The sequence below is a fragment of the Natator depressus genome, chromosome 27 (assembly GCF_965152275.1).
Source record: "Natator depressus isolate rNatDep1 chromosome 27, rNatDep2.hap1, whole genome shotgun sequence".
Classification (NCBI taxonomy): Eukaryota; Metazoa; Chordata; order Testudines; family Cheloniidae; genus Natator; species Natator depressus.
This window is the reverse complement of record NC_134260.1, coordinates 6634888-6648170: the sequence shown is the minus strand read 5'-3', so window position 1 is coordinate 6648170 and position 13283 is coordinate 6634888. Positions and strand designations below refer to the sequence as shown.

At 41.0% G+C, this 13283-nt stretch overlaps 1 protein-coding gene across 9 annotated transcripts in view; it reads right to left on the bottom strand.

The window, feature by feature from the left end:
* The window catches only part of TANC2 (tetratricopeptide repeat, ankyrin repeat and coiled-coil containing 2), a 683096-nt gene extending 670057 nt beyond the window's left edge, over positions 1-13039 (bottom strand). For all 9 annotated transcript variants that reach the window (XM_074940790.1, XM_074940791.1, XM_074940792.1 and 6 more), the window contains exon 1: positions 12871-13039. The gene's annotated coding sequence lies outside the window, so the exon portion shown is untranslated. The remainder of the gene's footprint in view (positions 1-12870) is intronic.
* Between the last annotated feature and the right edge of the window lie 244 nt (positions 13040-13283).

Sequence of the window (13283 nt, the reverse complement as noted above, 5' to 3'; positions counted from 1 at the left end):
AAGGGGGACTACAGGGCAGGTATAGTGTTGACATTATTTTTAACTCATTTTTAAAACTGTCTACATTTCAAGTAATGTCAAGCTCTATAATTGCCCTGGAGTTCCTCTTGCCCATTTGTGAATTTTTTAACATCCAATTTTCCATTTTTACTTTGAGTTTAAGTTGATAGTATAATTTTAATAATCCTTATTTAGGGACATATTGTGTCCCATCCTGCACAATGTACAAGCATACAGTGGATGTGGGGGAAGACGCTTCCACGCTTCACAGGGCTACTATGTTCCTCCTCACATTCAGGTAGATAGGTGGGGAGTGAAGGATCCTTGGCTATGCCAATGCATTGGAAAGTGTACCCTGAACTGAGGTATAAACCTATTACAGCATATGCCCTTCCTGGAGTCATGGGAAACCATGAAGGAGACTGTAACTTGTAATAGTGAGCTGCCCCTTGCTTGGATTTAAATTATAGTGTCACAATTGAGCCCTTAATAAACAAACTTCTTGTTAACTAAGATAGAATAGTCTCTAGAATTTAGGACAGTTATATATATTTAAATATCTTTCCAAATGTAAGTAGAAATAACCACTTTTGTTGTCCTTGAAATACTTCCTCAATTTCGATGTTGCGTGAAATAAAGTAGCTGAGATTTGTATTAGAAAGCTATTGCTAAAGTTCATAAAATAGTCTAGAAACAATTCCAGCAGGCATCCTGGATAAGTGAAAACTGGCTTCATTTATCCTTCAGTCTTTCACTCACATTCACTTTAAAATGTCATTTATTTTACAGATTATTAACCATATGTCCTGGTGTTTCTAAAAATATTCAAGAGTTGAGAAAACTACTTACCTGGGTTATTGTTCTCTGAAATTGTATACTGTAACAGATCCTCATTGTTTGGCCTGTGATCCCACCATACAACTGATAAGAACTCCTACATCATTAGAGTTTCGGAGGCAGTTACTACCCACACATGGGCAGATGGTATATTCTACCTCCGCTAACTGCTGTCAGCATGGCGTGTTCTTTTTCCTCCCAACCACAAGAAATATAGCATTAACAAATGCAAACATTTATCCCCATCTCTGCAGAGGAGGTGGCTGGGCAAGTGTGACTCTATTAAAACTTAAACCTTCAAAGAACAAAAATTACAACCATATAATTTTTCCTACTCTAAGGGCACCACTTCTAATAAATTCCCACTCCTGAAGACAAAAAAGCTCCAGAGATGCCGCAACGAAAGACCAAAGATTAGCTAAATGTTGTTACCAAGGAGAAACTGCTTATGCAGATTTCAACCACTCTCTAGTACTCCAGCTGTGAGACTACATATCTCAGAGCTGGTCTACAGCACAAAGTTATGTCATCTTAACTACATTGCTCAGGGCTGAGAAAAATTTCACACGCTATGCAACATAATTAAGCCAACCTAAACCCCGCTGTGGACACTGCTAGGTTAACAGAAGAATTCTTCTAATATCTAACCCCTCTTGCAGAGGTGGATTAACTACAGCAATGGAAGAATACCTACTAAATGTCTACACTACAGCGCTGTGGCAATAGCATTTTTAATGTAGACATACCCTTAGACTAATAACTATTTGAAGCTGGGTTTCTCAAACCAGATCATGTTTTGAAAGCTAAGATGGTAGATTCTGACATCTTAATGAAACACTTATAATAGGAGGGGGCATGTCTGCCTCATTGAACAGGAGAAAAAAATAAAATAAATGTATACCCTATTAAATCAGAACTATGGAGAGAGGGCCTCCCAATTTTCTAATATCAATATTCCCCTCTGATCATAAGAATATTCTAAATGAAAGATATTAACAAAAATGAACAAAAAAAGTAGACCCAATTTGATACATTAGAAATACAAACATTAGACTATACTGCTCTTTGAAAAATGTACTACAAATTCTTAAGCAGAATTACACAGTTGTAAAAATATGCATAGCATAACTGCACGTGCCATACGATTCCGTACATTACACAACATCCTCTGACAACAAGTTCCACAGGCAGACGAGGCATTGTGTGAAGTAGTACTTCTTTTTGTTCATTTTAAATGTGCTGCCTATTAATTTCAAGAGGTGAACCCGATTCTTGAGTTATGTGAAGGGGTAAATAACACATCCTTATTCACTTTCTCCACACCTGTCATGATTTTATAGACCTCTATCATATCCCCCTATCATACCCCTTTAGTCGTCTCTTTTCCAAGTTGAAGAGTCCCAGTCTTTTGAATCTCTCTTCATATGGCAGCTGTTCATTTTTCACAGAATCATAATGTTAGAAGGGACCACAAGGGTCACCCAGTCTAAACCCTGCCAAGATGCAGGATCTGTTGTGTCTAAACCATCAAAGATAGATAGCTATCCAGCCTCCTTCTGAAAACCTCCAATGAAGAAACTTCCACAACTACCTATGTTCCACTGTCCCACTGTTCTTACAGTTAGGAAGTTTTCCCTGAGATTTATTCTAAATCAGCTATGCTGTAGTTTGAACTCACTGCTTCTTGTCCTGCCCCCTGTGGCAAAAGAGAACATCTTTTCTCCATCTTTTCTATGGCAGCCTTTCAAGTATCTGAAGACCGTTATCATATCCCACCTTACTTTCCTCTTTTCCAAACTAAACATTCCCTTTTCCTTCAGCCTTTGCTCATATGGCTTGTATTCCACCCCTTTGATCATCTTTGTTCTTGCCTCTGGATCCTTTCCAGTTTTTCTACATCCTTTCTATACATTGGTAACCAAACTAGGACACAGTACTCCAGCTGAGGCCTAACTAGTGCCGAGTAGAGCAGTACTATCACCTCCCATGACTTGCATGATATGCCTTTGTTAATGCAACCTAAAACTGCATTTGCTTTTTTTTGCAAGCATCGCATTGATGACTCATATTAAGGTTGTGATCTACCACAACTCTCAGATCCTTCTCAGCAGTGCTCCTTCCAAGCCAGTTTTCCCCCATTCTGCATTGTACATTTGGTTTTTCTTCCCTAAGTGTGGCACCTTACTGTTGTGTTTGCTGAATTTCATTTAGTTGTCTGTAGCCCAGTTCTACAATTTATCAAGATCCCTCTGAATTTTAGCTCTACCCTCCAAAGTATTGGCAACACCCCCCCCCCCGCCCCCCAGCTTTGTGTCATCTGCAAACTTGATAAGCATGCTCTCTATATCTACATCCAGGTCATTTAATCAATTCCTGGAGGTGAATGCCTGGCTGAGACGATGGTATCGCCAGGAGGGCTTCGGCTTCATTGACCACAGGATGCTGTTCCAGGAAGAAGGACTGCTAAGCAGAGATGGCGTACACCTATCGAGGAAGGGGAAGAGCATATTTGGACAAACACTGGCTAACCTAGTGAGGAGGGCTTTAAACTAGGTTCATAGGGGGCAGGTGACCAAATTTGGACAAGTTACATGTCTTCAAGTCACCAGGGCCTGATGAAATGCATCCTAGAATACTCAAGGAGCTGACTGAGCCATTAGCAACTATCTTTGAGAAATCATGGAAGACGGGAGAGATTCGAGAAGACTGGAAAGGGGCAAATATAGTGCCCATATATAAAAAGGGAAATAAAGACAACCCAGGGAATTACAGACCAGTCAGTTTAACTTCTGTACCCAGAAAGATAATGGCACAAACAATTAAGCAGTCAATTTTCAAACATACAGAAGATAATAAGGTGATAAGTAACAGTGAGCATGGATTTGTAAAAAACAAATCTTGTCAAATGAAGCGGATAGCTTTCTTTGACACGGTAAAAAGACTGTGGATGGGGGGGAAGCGGTAGATGTGGTATATCTTGACTTTAGTAAGGCTTTTGATACTGTCTCACATGACGTTCACATAAACAAACTAGGGAAATTCAACCTAGATGGAGCTACTATAAGGTGGATGCAAAACTGGTTGGAAAACCGTTCCCAGAGTAGTTATCAGTGGTTCACAGTCTTGGTGGAAGGGCATAACAAGTGGGTCCCGCAGGGATCAGTTCTGGGTCCGGTTCTGTTCAATATCTTCATCAATGATTTAGATAACAGCACACTTATAAAGTTTGCAGACGACACCAAGCTGGAAGGGGTTGCAAGTGCTTTGGAGGATAGGATTAAAATTCAAAATGATCTGGATAAACTGGAGAAATGGTCTGAAGTAAATAGGATGAAATTCAATAAGGGCAAATGCAAAGTACTCTACTTAGGAAGGATTAATCAGTTGCACACATACAAAATGGGAAATGACTGCCTAGGAAGGAGTACTGCGAAAAGGGATCTGGAGGTCATAATGGACCACGAGCAAAATATGAGTCAATAGTATAATGCTGTTGCAAAAAAAGCTAATATCATTCTGGGATGTATTAGCAGGAGTGTTGTAAGCAAGCACGAGAAGTAATTCTTCTGCTCTACTCTGCACTGATTAGGCCTCAACTGGAGTACTGTATCCACTTCTGGGTGCCACATTTCAGGAAGGATGTGGACAAATTGGAGAGAGTCCAGAAAAGAGCAACAAAAATGATTAAAGGTCTAGAAAACATGACCTATGAGGGAAGACTGAAAAAAATTGAGTTTGTTTAGTCTGTAAACAAGAAGACTGAGAGGGGACATGATAACAGTTTTCAAGTATGGAAAAGGTTGTTACAAGGAGGAGGAAGAAAAATTGTTTTTCTTAACCTCTGAGGATAGGACAAGAAGCAATGGATTTAAATTGCAGCAATGGGTTTAAACTGAGGTTTAGGTTGGACATTAGGAAAAACCAGGGTGGTTAAGCACTGGAATAAATTGCCTACAGAGGTTGTTGAATCTTCATCACTGGAGACTTTTAAGAGCAGACTAAACAAACACCTGTCAGGAATGGTCTAGATAATTAGTCCTGACACGAGTGCAGGGGAGTGGGCTAGATGACCTCTCAAGGCCCCTTCCAGTTCTATGATTCTATGTTAAACACCACCACACTGAGAACAGATCCTTGTGGAACCCCTTGAGAACTCCCTCTAACAATTAATGGAATGTCGTGGGATTGCTCTTTGTTTGCAGTTGTTTAACTAACTGTGTATTCACTTAATGGTAGTTCTGTCGAGCCCGCATTTCTCTAGAATGTCATGTGGGACTGTGTCAAAAGCATTGGTGAAGTTCAGACATATTATGTCCACCGCATTCCCCGATCCACCAGATCAGTTACCCTGTCAAAGAAGGAAATCAAGCTAGTTTGGCATGATGATGATTCTATGACTCTGGTTGCAGAGAAGGTTTTGCTGCAGGAGCAACTGCAGCATGTCCTGAGGCTGTACTTGGAGGAGCTTTTGGATGCCACCCCGAGGAATGGCTCACTGTGGAAATAGCAGCAGAAACAAAAAAGGCTGAAGCTGCCCCAGAGTCTGGTAAGTTTCTGGCTCCAATTTAATGTTTATTAATATAGGAGTGGAAAGGACTTCTATTCTATGAACCAGTGCAAAAGTTATTACAAGCCCTGGGTAGCAGCATGTATCCACCAATGGCAGATGTATACCAGCACCTTTGTGTCCCCGCATCCACCCCCCATGTGGACTTGAAAATAGAGACTGGGAAATGCAAACAGTAAAAAAAGAATTTAAAAGTGAATGTTTCCTGGAAAGGTACACATTTTTGCTCAGGCATTCTTGTTTGTTAAAAATAAGAACGTTATGATGCCAGCCCTGTAACTACAACACTCTGAAACCACTCAATAGTGTAAAAAGCTGCCTGAAAACATTGAACTGACAGCCCAAGCCCAAGTTGTTCCACAATTTGGAGGTGGGGGGGAGGACCAGCTGTGATTTTTAACTTACCATTGTCTCTGCACTTCTTTCACTGCGATTAACCTGGCTGTGTACAGGCAGTTTCTGTGGTCTGAAGCATCCCTCTCACAATATACCGAAGTTCAGTTTTTAAAAACAACATTTTTTGTCCTTGAAATTCCACAAGGATTTTTTCTGTGATCCTCCACTGAGCTATTGGAGAAAACAACTCCTTTTGTCTTGGCTTGTCTTATTCCAGGTCCCTAAACCTCTCCAGGCTGCAGTATCTATGTAGCTCACCCACACTGCAGTAGAAGCCTGGGCCTCTTTTCTTCTATGGATAAATATGGCAGATTCTTTTGACCAACCATTCACCGGAATGCTTTGAGTAAGCTATATACCTCAACATAAAAACTTCACAGCAATGCTGAAGTTGCAGAAGCGCTACAACAGAAACTCACTAATTTTCACTAATGACTGAGGACCATACTGCCCCCTTTCACAGAAATCTGGGAGGAAGAAATACTCCATTAAGTTCACTTCATAGAGTTTTCATAATTTTGTCTTCCACTGGGGGCGGGGGAAGAACACAGATTTAGGATGTCACTACTATTCCTCCTTTCAGCCCTTACAGAACTTGAAGATAGAGTAGGAAGGAAGTTTGCATCCACCCTTCCACTCGCTTGGAGGACAATTCAAAGAGAAGATACACATTATTTGCTCTTACAGTTATAAACTGGCATCAACAGAAAGAGCTAATATAGTAGCTCTAATATGGCCCAACACAGTGTAATCAAAAATCCTAATCAAATGGTTCTTTGATAGTTGATGTGAAATTAGTTTACAACAATGGGACTACTTGTGGTGCAAAATAAAGATTATTCACATAAACCAGAGCTTCCAGGATTGGACCCTAGTTTTGGATTTATGCCATTTTATCTAATTATTCCTTATTAAATATGAACAGAATAGCAGTGTGTAACAAATTACTCCCAATCTTAGAAATTATGAATAAAGGATTGTACTATAAAACACCCTTTCAACTCAACATTGACTATCAATTTTAACTTCAGCCCTGACACCACAATACCACTAGTCTACTCTAAACCACAGTCTTTCAGCCAAAAATTTGTCCTTCCCATAAACAGTGAATAAGTGACAACTACTGGATAGTAATAACTGGAATGTCAACAAGCATGATTCATCTTATATTTTTTCATTACTTTTATCAATTTGAGAACGTATACTACTCTATTACATAATTCCCCAGCCATTAGCTCACACAATATCATTCCTATTCAGAACTAAGGTCCCAAGATGTATGCATGTACATAACTATATGCACATGAGCAGTCCCACTGAACTCAACAGGATTACTCGTGCTTAAAAGTTAAGTAGGTGCGTACATCTAGGCAAGATCAGGACCTACAGGTCACTGCTTGCGGTTGCTACTCATTTGGTAAAACGATGCTTCTGAATTTTCAGAGCCTTGCCAACAAGTAGCAGGGGAAAAGAGGGAGGAGGGGAGGCACTGTCAAATGTTTAAGGGCCAAAATATAGCCTATCTGGTAGGAAATCCCTCTCTCTTCAAGAGCCAAAATATCCTTTTTAATATCAAATGTCTTACTGTGGTGGTGGATTTTAAACAAAGGCTTGCTTTATGTAGAACATACACAAAACCAGTACATTCTGCTGAATCTATAGTAGTCGACTATATTCCTAGGAGTGGAATATTCATTCCACTGAAATTATGCACTCTCTCAAATGTGGCACAAAAACCAAGTGGCTTCTAAGTTAGAGGTATTTAATTTTATTTTTAGACCATTATTGAGGAGAGTGCAAGACTATAAAGTCTGTTTTCTTAAAGATTTATACATTAAAATTTGATTTTAAAAACACACTATACTCAGTGTTTGTTTGTCTACCAGCATAAAAAGAAACATGTTTATTTCAAGCTGCATTAGAAACATGCAATAATAAATGCTGGCCAAATAGAAAGCCAAAGTAGCTAGTGAAGTATTTTAAACTATAAGTCTTCTAAAAAAGTATTGCAAACAAGAGGTTTTAAAAATTAAAGATTTCTTTATTTTAAAAAAAATAACTTCATAGTATCGCTTGAACACACAGAAATTTGTCACAAGACCCAGTAAAACCAGCATTGTTCTTCCATTAGAATTATATGTCTAATATAGCTCTAGAAGAGCAAATTGGATTCTCTTCTGGCTTATAAGCCAATTACGCCTGGGTGAATTCTGCACTACTGCACATGCGCAGAGTTCATGTCCCACACAGAAAAAAAATTTTCTCTGCAGAAAATACATTCATCCAGAAAAGTGCTGCAGTTAAGTCTTTCACCCACCAGCAGCTGCTGTGGCACCGGAACAGAGAGCAGCCATTCCTGGTTGGAAGCAGCCCCAGCTGTGGATAGGGAAGAGAAGAGGCTGCGTTCCTCACAGCACCCTGCCCAGGAGGCCAGGGGATGTGGCATGGCATACAGATGGATGGACAATGTAGGGCACATGAGGCTGCTGAGGGTCATAGACTGGGGTTCAAAAGAGCTAGTGTGGAGGGGACAGTCTGGGGCAGGGGCTGAATGGGATTGAGGGTGCAGGGACACAAGGGGATAGGGGCAGATGTGCCTGACTGAATGTGAGAGTCTAGGGGTCAGTCAAAAAAAAAAAAAAAAAAAAAAAAAACTGTTCCATACTTCTCCAACCCACATCCAATAACTCTCCCAGTTCACACCCATGCTCCTTCACTACAATTACTTCCCTTTTCCTCAGCTCCTCCATTATGCCCGATTCCCCCAAGCCTTTGAACTGCTTCTGAGGAGTGCAGGAAATACGTTTCTGCATTGTAGTTTAAATTAATTATTACTCAAAGTTCTGTAGTAATATGACTAGTAAGGAATCTATTTGTCAAAAAACATTTCCTAATTTTTTTGTCGTCCATATTGTTACAGACATACTTGCTGACAGGTATTTTGAAATACATTACCAAAATAATTGAATCTTGCATGAGTATCTTGTATTATTTTGACAAATAAAATATGCAGAATTTTAAAATATTGCACGCAAAATTTTTAATTTTTTGGTGCAGAAGACCTCCCAGGAGTAATCAACAAAATTGAGACATAAGATCCTGGTCCTGAAATCAGATCATTGTGACATGGAGTCCCACTGTATTCAATGGGGTTCTGCATGGGCACCTGGGTCCTCTCATTTCTCCCTCTTCCTTCATATGAATCCAATGTAGATTTCATATTTAAAGTGGTTGATTTGGGTTTGTTTGTTTTTTTTTCCAAAAAAACAAAACAAATTTTATTAAAAGATCACAAAAGGAAAAAGACCAGGACAGCTCCATATGATGTGATTATTTTATAAACTTTTTAAACAAGCTCTAACAAGTTCATAATATGCTACAGCTTCACAACCTATTTTATAAGGCCCCAATCCTGCAAACATTTACATAAGTAGTTAATTTTACATATTGACTTCCGTGAGTCTACACACATATCTGAAGCATTTCTGTGTTTGCAAGATGAAAGCCTAATAATTTGCAAAAGACAGAACCTAGCTCTGTGGGCTCAATCTTGCTCCCACTGACTTCAATGATTCAACACCTGGCCTGGCATGACTATGTTGCTCTTAGGCCTTTAAATAGCACTTTTAAAGAAGTTTTTATACATTCCTTTTTTTTAAATAAAAACATCAAAAGATGGGACACAATCTCGGGAAAAATGATAAATTTTATCATAATGGTTATAAACCATAGTATCAGTAACACTGTGGAGTTTGAGTATTCTGGATACCACACTGAGCATAAGCAATACACACTGTTATGGAAAGGCAGGTTACCGCACACATTAAGGTGATACTTAAGGATACATTTTCAAAGCTTTAGGAATGGATTGTTAGTCTCTAAGGTGCCACAAGTACTCCTTTTCTTTTTGGGAATGGATTTAGCCACTCAGCTCTCTTTGATGCTAATAAAAGTCACACAGTTAACTCCTCCTGTATTACTCTGAAAATTTAAACCCAAAACCTGTTTTGCAAAAGAAAAAACAACACTTACACCCTTTGAGGGATTTAAAAGCAACCTTTTTTCATTTTCAGACCCCTAAAAAATTTCAAATGCACATGCAGACCCCTTTGGAAATCTTATGCATAGTCTGCGGACCCCCAGGGGTCCACGAACCACAGGTGGAAAACTGCTGCTTTTAAACACACAAGTAGTCGCGTTGACTTCAATGGATGTATTTGCACACACAACGTTAAATATGTTTGTAAGTTTTTGCAGAATAGAGACCTTACTTTAGAAAAACTTCATTGAATATAGTGGACATATTGACGGACCTTTAGCCACAGTAATGTGTATGGCTCATTATTCAAAAGCTATACACCACTTATTTCCTAGTAATCTGAAACTTTAAAAGGCTCTAATTGGGTGTATTTAATACTCATTTACAGAAATATGAGATCCATTGTAACCTGGTTCACAGTACATCAATCACTTAAAAAGACAATGTCATGAGTTCTAGTGGTAGCAAATGCAAAATATGGAAGGCAAAAAGGCAGACAGGAATGGCTATAGAGGGAAAGCCAAGCAGTCACTAAAGGTATTGCATTTATTTTCTAAGCACTGTATTAACTCAACTTCACTATCATATATAGAACATTGTACAGGAAAGTAGTAATAATAAATTAATTTTTTTACACGCAAAATTCTAACCTTCCTTGCACCCTGAAGAGCAGGCTACAGCACTCCTCTGAGCGCTACGTGGAGTGTGGATGACAAGTTTTGAGAGTGTGTATAGCTTCTTGTGTATATGTTGCCTTTGGTGTCTGGTAGTAAGGGAAGCAAATGCAGTATTATTTACTGAGGCTCTTTTAGGAGCAGCAATAAAGAGTAGAGTACTGCATAGTGTGCTTGTCACCAGCCCCCAAGACACCCTATCTACAGCAAATAAGATAGCTCAAGGACCCTTTACTCAGGCATTACCACTCCACTCTTTCCAGAAACCCTCATTCACAAGCCCAAAATTTGCCATATATTGGGATTCTGATTATTCCAAACCACAACAGCCAATATAAAACAGCTTTATAATTGACTTGCCTATAAATCTTACATTTCATTTTATACACACACACACGCAGTGGTGTGGTGTCTTTTGTCACTCTAGTAAGAAATTCTAGTGTGGATATAACTCGCAATTCTCTTAAAAACAGATGTTCTTGGCAAAATGCACTCATTTTATTCGCTTGTCTTTACATTTTCACTTTAGGAGATTTTTTTTTTGAAGGTTTATGGTTTTCCTTTCATTTTTCATCCAAACTCTAGTGCTTCAGATCCATCGTTCCAGGCTCCACCTGGGAAATGCTGCAAGCAGGATTCCATGGACATCTTTCCATGTTGTTGTTCTCCCCCTCACTCAATTTCATCCTTGCTACAATACACTGAACAGACACATATCTATGTTCCACTTCCCAAAGAGTATTAATTAACCATTTCAGCTACTATTACTGAACTCCACCAGATCAAAAATATTTGGTCAGCATATTTTGTTTCATTTTCCTTATACTAGTTATTTTTACCTGTGTAAAAAAACACAAACATACAGTTCCCTCACAGCTGGATTACCATATTACATTTCTTCCTGAACTTCCACTCAGAAATGGGTGTTAGACCCTCTTTTTCCCTGGTAAAACAAACATGTAATAGAAACTGCCTCATATCTCATTTCTTTTTACATTTTAGCCTCCAACAATCAACCCAAGAACATCAGTAATAAAAAAAAATTCTGCTGTATTTCTCAATTTGCTCCATACTTTTTATCTTTATTCACACTGTTGGAAGGGTAGGAAAGGAAGATATTTAACCTTTGTTTTCCTTGCATAGCACACAAGTAACAGCTTTTTTGTGTATGTTGTTTTAATGTGAATTGTCTCTGCAGCAGCAAAGTCTCTGGAAATAAAATACACCATCTTCTGACAGCCACTTTTTTTCCCCTTTGTCTTTATTTTTCCTCCTTGCTTAAGGGGAGGTTTCTCTCATTGTATCATTATGGTTAAACCTATCAGCCTTTAAAATAAATGTATATCATTAAAGACCAACCTTATACCCATTCAATCTGTTGTTTTAAGGACATTTAGCTGATATTTTAATTGAAAAAAAATGTTCTTATTGATACCATTTTAGTAAATTAATCTTATTAGCCTAACACTTACTACACTACTTAAATATATAAATAACCACTAATTATTAATGTAAGCTTCAAATTATTGATTACAAATTGATATCACTGATCCAGTAGCCATCTATTTGTCAGAACTGGTACTACTGGTCCTCATAACATATTGAGCCAGTCTCCATACAAGAGATGCAGTATCTGTGGAATTGACAGTCCCTCTTTATATTGGTAGAAGGGATCCAGCCCCCATGTGATCAATTCGCTGTCAATACCACACTATAAAGGTATTTTTGAACCAGTCCCTATTAATACAACTCTGTGTGCGTGTACCATTTACCCACCCCCATGGGCTCACTGATGGATCTGGTCGCCAGTAGCGTCACTCCCATAGGTGCGAACAATGCGGTCCTTGTCAATATCATTTCAACCCAGTTATCAACGCACCCCCAGCATGACTGACCCAGGCTCAGTCATATCAGCCCCTGTCTTTGCCATTGCCCCGCTCTCTGCGCTGCTAAGCCGGTCCCCCTCAAAAACGCCGGGAGCACCGCCAACCTCCTCCCCCACCCATGTGCTGCACAGTCTTTCCCCCCCACCCGGTGGGGGGAGGGGGTGATTGACGCGATTTCCAGCCACACATCAATACCAATGTCGCCACACAGAGCCCGATATGTCACAGAATATCGCGACACACACCCACCCCAATGGCTACGCCGCCAAGTCCCCGCACCCCTCCCGCCTCCGACGATGCCCACGCACCTCTTCCCCCCCCCCGCTCCCATTGACACACACCGCCTAATCCCCCCCACCCCCCCCCACACCCCACCCCCCCCACACACACACACAGACCCCCCCCCTCCCCTCCCCTCCCCTCCTCCCCGCCCGGCTCCGGCGCCTCCCCCTCAGGATTCGCTGCCCTTACCTGGGGCGGCGGAGCGCGGGCTCCGCTGTGAGGCTGCTCTCCGAGTCCGGGCACCTCCCTCTCACCACATCCCCTACGGCCCCCGGGAGCCTTCCCTGCCGGGGCGGCGGGCCGGGAACAGGGTGGCTGTTCTTACCCCTCACCGGCTCTCGCGCTCCACCGCAGCGGTTACCTCAGCCCCCCCCCCCCAATTATAAAACACCCCGAGGCTCACCCCCCCTCCTCCGGATCCCCTCCCCGCAGAGCGCGAGGGGGCGGGCGGGCGCGCGCGCGCGGTGTCCCAAAGGAGGGAGCAGCAGCCCCTTTGCGCCTCGCGCCTCTGGCCTCGCGCCCGCCCGGCGCGCGTCCGCGCAGCCAACTCGCCCCCGAGTCGCGCGCGAGAGAGCGAGCGCCGGCTCCCTTCTGGGCTCGCG